The following is an 8,650-nucleotide window of genomic DNA, read 5'->3' as shown; positions in this document are numbered from 1 at the left end:
AGAACATGTTGTATCATCACATATCCCTCATTCCACACTACTGCCAAGACTCATTTTCCATTGGAGTAACTCAGACCAGGTAAAATAGCGTAGTTTTTCTTGAATTTAATAATGTAGGAAAAGGGAGACGTTGGCACCTTTCTATGTTGTTGTCTACCGCTTGGTAGTCTCAGACACCTCCAACTCTCACTTCGACTATTCCCAAAGGCCGAGAAGGAGATCAATCGGGTTTTCATGAGTGTTTTTCCACGTTCACGGCACAGAAGAAGGGTCAAACTACCATCAGGGTCATAAAAGTACCGATGGAAACGCCCGAACCCCCCACGAAAGTCCTGTCAAATGTGAGTGTGTAGCAGTGCAGCAACGCCAGCACCAGCGAGCGGCAGTTGTGTGTAGAGTGTCCTGCGTGAGAGAGGTTCGCCGCTGCACGCTCCTGGGTTGCTCACATTGACAGTGGAGTGGCGTTGATACATTGCCCGTGGATTCCCTTGGATAAGCATAACCTTGGAGCAGAGGATCATCGCCCAACAAAGACATAGAGGCAGCAGGTAAGCAGAGCAGCGGATTATTTTGTTCTGATCCTCTTCCACACACACACACAGCAGCTGCCACACACACACACTCACACTCACACTCATACAGGCTAACGTTTCTGTGTGGCTACGCGTTTTCTGTACCATTTTAAATCACCGTTTCGTCTTTTGGGGGGAGGGGAGGGCATGGCAGGGGCGGGGTGGGTGAGGCAGGGGCGGGGCAGGGACAAGGGCAGGGGCGAGGTGGGTGACCGGAGAGGAGGAGCAAGGAACAAGTAACAAGCAACAACAGAAGTAGCAGCAACAGCATTATCCTGTCAAGGGGGGCCGCGGCGTGTGCTACCTTGGTGCTTCCCCGCCCCTCCCTCACTCAAATCCTCCAGGTGTGGGGACTCATTACTCAGGCCAGGTGTGTCAGACAGCCGACAGGACAAACCCAGCCTAGCCCAGCCCAGCCCACGAGGTGTCTTCGCTTAGGCCTAGTGGGAAGGGCGTGGAGGGCTTGGGCGGGGCGGGGCTTTGGTGGGGGTCCTCTCTTTAGCCGCCGCCGCCGTCTCCACCACCACGTGTATGCTTCACTAAAGAGGGTGATGTTGAGGGATGTATGTTGTGTGATGTGAGTATTTTTGCGAGCTGGTGTTTATTATTTTCGTATTGTGCATGTCTCTGGCAAAATAAGCGGCTGAAACGGGTTTATTTTCTCATATTACTTGGAGCCACTAGTTTATGATCGGTTTTGCTGTTAGGTTCCGAGTTACATTTTCTATAGCTGTCGTTTTTTTTTTTTTCAGATGCTTATTCAACTAAGCGTAAATTCATTAAGTAGTAGTTAGTTTTATATGCAAGAGTACAGCGTTTTCTCCTTTTCATTTATGACTCCGAAAGCCACACGGAAAGGAATGATCACAAACTATAAACTCAGGTTGCATGATTGTGGATTCGAGAAATTGTTTCGCTTTAATAAAAATACAGTAGTTTATCTTACCTCCCCCCTCTCCCCTTCTAAAACAGTGCTATTTTGTGGTCGTGTACGTGTAGGAATGTCACGGTATCTTGATAAAATGAAGAGGCAAGTAGCGGAATCTTTTTTTTTTTTTTTCTCTTGATACACATTTGCTGCGGTTTTTTTTTCTTTTTCTTTTTCCATTCTTTCCGGTTATTCGCCATGTCCTGCATCTTAATTTAAGCTGCCACTGTAGGTGCTTAAATCGCCTTCCTCTCACGTGATAGCAACATGTACGGCTTCACGATGTTTAAGGTTACACCTGTAGCCCATTCACGTTACTTCCTAGTCCGGCGTAGCATCTAATAACAATGGGTGGAGACGCACAATATATGAAATTATTAGCGTATTTTTTATTATTATTATTATTATTATTATTATTATTATTATTATTATTATTACTGATTATTATTACTGATTATTATTATTATTATTATTATTATTATTATTATTATTATTATTATTATTATTATTACTGATTATTATTATTATTATTATTATTATTATTATTATCATTATTATTATAGTGCACCTACTATTCGTCGTTTACTGACATTAGTTTATGCGTTACATTCTTCTTCCTCAACGGTTCTTGACGTGATTTTATTTGCTCCTCGAACTGTGTGTGTGTGTGTGTGACGATTTACTTTTTCTTCCGTAGAGATATACATATGTGATGTGAAAAAAAAAAAAGTCAAATGGGGTTCTGTAATGGTTTCATAGAAGTTTGTTCGCTTATGAGTATAAAAAATAATTTTAAGCCCAAGGTGACACGAACGAACGATTATAAGAATTGACGCTTACCGTTGCTTCAGGTAAAACAGGTGTGTGTGTGTGTGTGTGTGTGTGTGTGTGTGTGTGTGTGTGTGTGTGTGTGTGTGTGTGTCTGTCTGTCTGTCTCTCTCACACACACACACACACACGCACCTTCCGGGTTGGACTGCAGGCAAAACGAGACCCTCCTGTTTGTTGACTCAGATTTTCTTTTACCGGGAAGCGCAGGAGGTAATCCGAGCCGCATGTCTGATGTCTGCGGCCTGCCTCTTGTTTTTGTCTGGTTAGCTCCCTCAGTCCCCCCTACCCCTCCTCACCCCCACACACAAACACAAACCCTAAATGTATTTGTAGCATCTTGTGTGGTAATTTTATTTGGTATGGATACGTATTATGGTTTGTTTCCTATTTAGTAGTAGTAGTAGTAGTAGAATAGTAGTAGTAGCAGCAGTAGTAGTAACATAAACTCTCCCCTCCCCCCTTCCTTCCTCCCTCCATTCCTGTCCCTCCTAGTAGTAGTAGCAGTCAGGTAGATGAGTGTCATGGTTGCGGTCGTTGTGGTGATAGTGGTAAAATAACAACATAGACAAACAGCAATAACAGGGCGGTAACAGCAATAGTAGCAGTAGTATTGGTATTAGCAGTGGTAAATTGGGTAGATATAGGTAGGTAGTGACGTGGTGGCTGTGGGGATGGTGACAAGAACAACCATAACAGTATACACCAGTAGCAGCAGCAGTTGGAGGACCACAAACAGCGGCAGGAACAGAAGGGCGATAACACACGGTGGCAGAGGATGAAGAATATTAGGCGTCATTATCATAACAGGCACGCCGCTAATTGGAGTGGAGGGCCGCGCTAACACCGCCACCAGAGAACAATGACAGGTGGGGGGAGGTGAGAAAACGAGACACTCAATAATGGTGGTGTTCGCTGATGCTGGTGGTGGTGGCGGCGTGGGGTGGGGGTGGGGGGGGGATGGTGTTTCTTTAGACGCCTCCGCCACCGCCGTCCTCCATCTGGTGTTGGAGGAGAAACGGTTAGCTGTGTTGTAGCGGTGCTGATGGTGGTGGTAGGTGTGGATTCCGATTGTTGACTTGTGGTGGTGGTGGTATTGATAATGATGGTTGATTCTCCCGGTGGTGGTGACTTTGGTAGGATTAACTGTATTTGTATATTGGTGGTGGTAGTGGTTATGGAAGGGACGAACGGGATTGAGGACAAGCTGGTGGCGGTGTTGATTATGGTGGTGGTGGTGGTGGTGTTGATTGAAGTAGGATAAACTGTATATGTATGGTTGTGGACTTGTGGTGGTAGTGGTGATGACAGAGGCTCGAAGTGTTGAGATAGCCAGATGGGGGTGGTGTTGAGATCAATGGTGACTTGTAGTTGTTGCAATAGGCGCACCTAACATCACCATAGACGATCCAGGATTCAAGACGTTTCCTAAGGTAGAGGAAGTAACGTTATACGGTCATTATATTTCGTAAAGAATCCTCACAACCAAAAACTAACTAAAATTATGAGTATTCTTTTTCTTATGTTGAACACAACATTGAATAAACAACAGAACAATAATATGAAAATACGTATAGTCACAGTTGCCAGATTGTCGTATTCAGAGAATAGTATTTTCCGGTTTCTGACTCCTAACTATTGCCAAGAAACATCAGTATCTAACTCTTTTAACGATAACTATAAATTAGTTTCGTTATAGGAGCCCAGAAGACAGTTTGGGGGTAGGAAGTCGGGAAATATAATCGGCTGAGTACACAATAGAATTTCGCTCTAATAAGTGAATCAGACCCCACAGAAATATTACCAGTGTGTGTATAAATGAATACAAAGATAAGCACACACTTTTATTTTACTCTAGGATGTCTCATGGATCATTAGAAATAAATAAAAACAAAATATCCAGATAGGCTACGCTTTAGCCCATTACCTTCAATAGCCCCCCCCCAAAAAAACAGTCCCTCCACCAAGTCTGTACCCCACATTTGGTGATGTTAGGTGCGCCTATTGGTGGTGGTGGTGGTGGTGGAGGTGGTGACGGCGTGGGAGTATTGCCATTGCTAGGCCTAGTTGATTGCGGTGTTGATGGTAGTGATGGTGATTGTTGATTGTAGTTGGGTGTGTGATGGTGGTGGTGTTACCAGTTGATAATAATGTCTGGTGGAACTATAATAGTGTCTGTAATTGTGATGGTGGTGGTGTCGCCTGTTGGTAATGTGTGGAGGTACCTGTTGTAATCGTGGTGATGGTGGTAATGGTGGTGTCGTCTGTTGATATTGTTTGGAACTCCCAGCTGTAAACGTGGTGGTGGTGGTGATCAAGGAGGGGGGTGATGGTGGTAGTGGTTAGGCTTTACTGTTTGTTGGCTGTAAGGGGCGAGCAAGGTCACTCGTCCCACAATAACATAACGGGCAGCCTCGGTCCTTCCCACCCTCCTTACCACCTTCTTCCCTTCGTCCTTCTCCCTCTCCCTCCCTCCCGCGCGCCGTTCCTCTCCCTCCTATTTTCCAGCGCAGTGAACCTTTCCCTTCCTCTCTCTCTGTCTCTCCTCTGTAGGATCGGAGGACTTTCTCATTCCTCTCAGATTCTCTTTGGAGGAGTGTGTGTGTGTGTGTGTGTGTGTGTGTGTGTGTGTGTGTGTGTGTGTGTGTGTGTGTGTTTATCGGGGGGTGACTAAAGGGGAACATGAAAGGTAAACAGAGGTAACCCTGTATCCTAATTGACTATGCTGCTACTGCTACCACTACAGACACAAAATAATACATACACTTAAAATTTTCCTTCTTTTTTATATAATATTTTACAGCTGCATCATAATTACGTTCTAATTGTCTCCACTGCTGCTGCTGCTACCACTTCAGACATGACATCACACATACAGTATAATAACTTTCCTTCTTTTCTTTGATAATAATTTCCTGCTGCATCATAATATACGTGTCTTGTATACGTCAACTTATATACGTCATTGTGCGATATTATTATACTCGAAGTAAATATTTTCCTTGACGAGAGAGAGAGAGAGAGAGAGAGAGAGAGTTGAGGGGGAGGGGGTCGATGGCGTTTGTCCTGGGCGGAAGGAACGAGGCTGTGAGGGGGGGGGGGGGTGACGGAGCACATCTTGGGGGCGTATCCGGGTGTTTCCGCTCTCTGGTCTCCCCTTCCCTCCATCCGGCTAGGCAGACGGTCACATTGTTCCTTCCTGCTGCCAGCCACCTCATCTCCCTCTCATCTCCACCTGTCCTGCCCCCCATCCCCACCTTGCCCTTACCTTCACCACCTGTCCCACCTTCCTTCTTCACCTTCACCATCTGTCCTGCCCCCCTCATTCTCCCCCCTTTCTCTTTTCCACCCTCTCTTCTCCCTCCATCTCACCCATCTTCTATATTAATGTTCAGAAGCGTCGTCCATCATGTAAACAACAACAACAGCAACACTCGTACCCTAGGAAAGTCGCAACCTTTTCTTGGACATCCTGATTCATGGTGTGTGTGTGTGTGTGTGTGTGTGCCGAAGCCGCATGAGTCGCCTGTATTCATCCCCATCATCGTCGCGGCTGTGGTTGGTGGCTTCCTGCTTCTCAGTTAGCAGCACCGCTCCAGCTAAATATAACATGCGTACCTCCTCCGCTGCGGTATACGGTACGCTGCTGCTACTCTTCCCAGGCGCCGAGGGGAGGGAGCTGTGTCACTTTTCACACGTTATGCATCTCCGCTGTGTTTTCCTTTCTTTGTTGTTCTTTTCGCCCTAATTCGTAATAGCATCTACAGCATGAAATAACTCACTCGCTGCATGGTTGGTGATTGGGGTGATTGGGCTTTGTTGCAAATTGAAGCGGTACAGTGAGTAGAGAGAGAGAGAGAGAGAGAGAGAGAGAGAGAGAGATGGGGCTGAACTTCGTATCTGTGGCAGTTTCCTTTCTTGATTTGAGGTCCTCACGGCAATGTCACACAGCATCATCACCACTGTCACCTTCACAACACACGTGTCTCCGCGCTTCCAACGAGCACTATGCACGTCTCTCGCCTGGGGAGGGTGGTGGAGGTGACCATGTTGTTGTGGCCGAGGTGACCAGGGGAAGGAGGGAAAAGGTTCCTCCGAGGCCTGCTCCACGGGGGTTTTGGGGGGTATTTACGCACTATATCTGAGAGAGAGAGAGAGAGAGAGAGAGAGAGAGAGAGAGAGAGAGAGAGAGAGTGCTTCGTTTCACTTGCAGCTCCTTTAACTATGTAACATATTCGTTTTTAAGAAAAGCTTTGAGTTTCGACTGAATCCTAATCACCTCTAACGATTCTACATCCAGGTATTTTCTATACAGTTCATCATAACATCGGATGACCCTCACATACGCAGGAGTGAGTGATGGGTGATGGCGTAGCCTCCAAACAAGAAGCCTATGTTTTGCCACGCCCTGCGAATTTCTATCCAGACTAACGACTTAGCAGACCTTCAAAGCGTCACACGTGAAGGACGCCTTGCCTACATCAAACGGCTTGGATTTGATGAGCGGCTGAACCACGTACCCCCTGGCCTTTCCTCTCACCGCTTCCTTTTCGCTCTCGTCCATGCCCTTGCCCTTGCCCTTGCTTTTCCTCTCTTCCTTCCCCCTTGCTCTTCCCCCTTCCCCTCGCTGTGCCAGGTAGGCGTGCCATGACACTTAGGGTTCGTGTGTCACCACCTGTCCCGCCACTGTCACGAGGCGCTAGATAAATACACACACACACACACACACACACACGGACTATTATGGTACTGACATAAGCGAGGCCAGAGTCAAGACTGCTGGCCCCTGTTTGCTATTACTTTTCTTCTGTGTGGTGCAATCCGTGGGCGAGTGCATTGATAGCATTACCTTGGTGCCACCTGTTGGCCTGACGAACCTTGGCACTGTGGCACTCCAGGTGTTCAGAGGAGCCAGAGTGAGTGTCTGATTATGCCTGCATTGAATAACAAACATAAATAACTAATTTTTGTCTGCTAAGCAACTTCGCCACAGGAGCATGTAGCTAATATCTAATTTTTAATATAACGAACCCGTGTATAAAAAAATAATAATAAAATCAACAGTGTCCAGTCAGCGCCGTACAGAGCCAGCCCATAAATAAGTAAATAAATGGGCAGGAATGTAAATGAGAATGGTAATGCTAGACAGGCCTCCTGACGCACGGCTTCCCGGTGATGGTGATAATGACAGACTCTGCTGCATAATTCAGCAGGCTCGTGTTTATTTGCTTGGACGCGACCTTTAGCCGGCCGCCCTGATAGCAGATAAGATAGAATGGACGGTGGCAGTGACTCAGGCTTGACCATAAACAGAGACAGGACTATGAGGGGTAACAGGGTACAGGAGGAGGAACAACAGGGCAGGGCGTGGAAGGGCAGAGCAGAAAAAAACTGTGGAAGGGCAGAAAAGGTTATGGAAGGTCGAGCAGGGAAGGGTAGAACAGAACAGGGTATTGATGGGTAGAGCAAGGCAGGACCGAACAGCTAAGTACGACAGCAACTCGGCAAGGGTAGGGGAGCCGCAGGACAGGGCAGGGCAGGAGTAGGTCGTCCCGCCACTTACCCACTACCTTCAGCCTGTGTGTGTGTGTGGGGGGGGGGAGCATTTTCCCAGCCCCTCAGCACCATCAGGCATGTAATGTGATAATTTTACGGGCGCGGCTATTGCAGATTCGATAATGACGGAGCGGCATGGCACTCGTCCGCCCCCCCCCTCTCCGCCCCCAGTGTGTGTGTGTGTGTGTGTGTGTGTGTGTGTGTTTTGATGCAGGGCGTCCACAAGTAGATAGACACTTTCCAAACCGCGTAATGACCTGTTTGTGCACTGGGGGTGAACTTGTGTGTGTGTGTAGGAAAAGGCCGGAGTGGGGCTCAGGAGAGAAGAGGCGAGATGATACTTGCAAGGAACAGCTCAGCATGGCGCACCAAGGGAGAAGGAGGAGGAGGCTCTAAGGGTGCTTCTGGAAGGGCCAAAGATTACCTGCAATCAGCACTTATTTTATGTGCCGCAGGTGGCGATGGCGGGGGGAGGGGTTGTTGAGGAGGAGGTGGTGTATGCAGCAGTGCCGTGTGTGTGTGTGTGTGTAGCCGTTCCATTGTTCCGCTGTTCCCCGCCGTGCCAAGGAGGTGAGGAGCGGCGCGTCAGGCTGGCGGCGCTCACTGGTTTGTTTACATCAGCGGCGACCACATGGCTGCCCGCTCGCCCCCCCCTCCCCCATGCCCTTTCCTCCCTCTTCCCTGCCCAGCCCTGCCCACCTCTCCCCTGTCCTGCCTTCTAGATCACCCCTGCCTTTTCTTGCATTGCCTTGTCCAGCCGTGCATT

At 47.8% G+C, this 8,650-nt stretch overlaps 1 protein-coding gene across 8 annotated transcripts in view; it reads left to right on the top strand.

The window, feature by feature from the left end:
* The first annotated feature begins 219 nt into the window (after window positions 1-219).
* LOC126995627 (ras-specific guanine nucleotide-releasing factor RalGPS1-like) overlaps window positions 220-8,650 on the top strand; it is a 131,416-nt gene continuing 122,985 nt past the window's right edge. For 4 of the 8 annotated variants that reach the window (XM_050855353.1, XM_050855349.1, XM_050855350.1 and 1 more), the window contains exon 1: window positions 220-548. The gene's annotated coding sequence lies outside the window, so the exon portion shown is untranslated. The remainder of the gene's footprint in view (window positions 549-8,650) is intronic. The other 4 variants (XM_050855351.1, XM_050855346.1, XM_050855348.1 and 1 more) reach the window with 4 other exon arrangements.

This window comes from Eriocheir sinensis, chromosome 8, assembly GCF_024679095.1.
Source record: "Eriocheir sinensis breed Jianghai 21 chromosome 8, ASM2467909v1, whole genome shotgun sequence".
In the NCBI taxonomy this organism is placed as follows: Eukaryota; Metazoa; Arthropoda; class Malacostraca; order Decapoda; family Varunidae; genus Eriocheir; species Eriocheir sinensis.
This window is presented reverse-complemented; position numbering and strand designations above follow the sequence as displayed.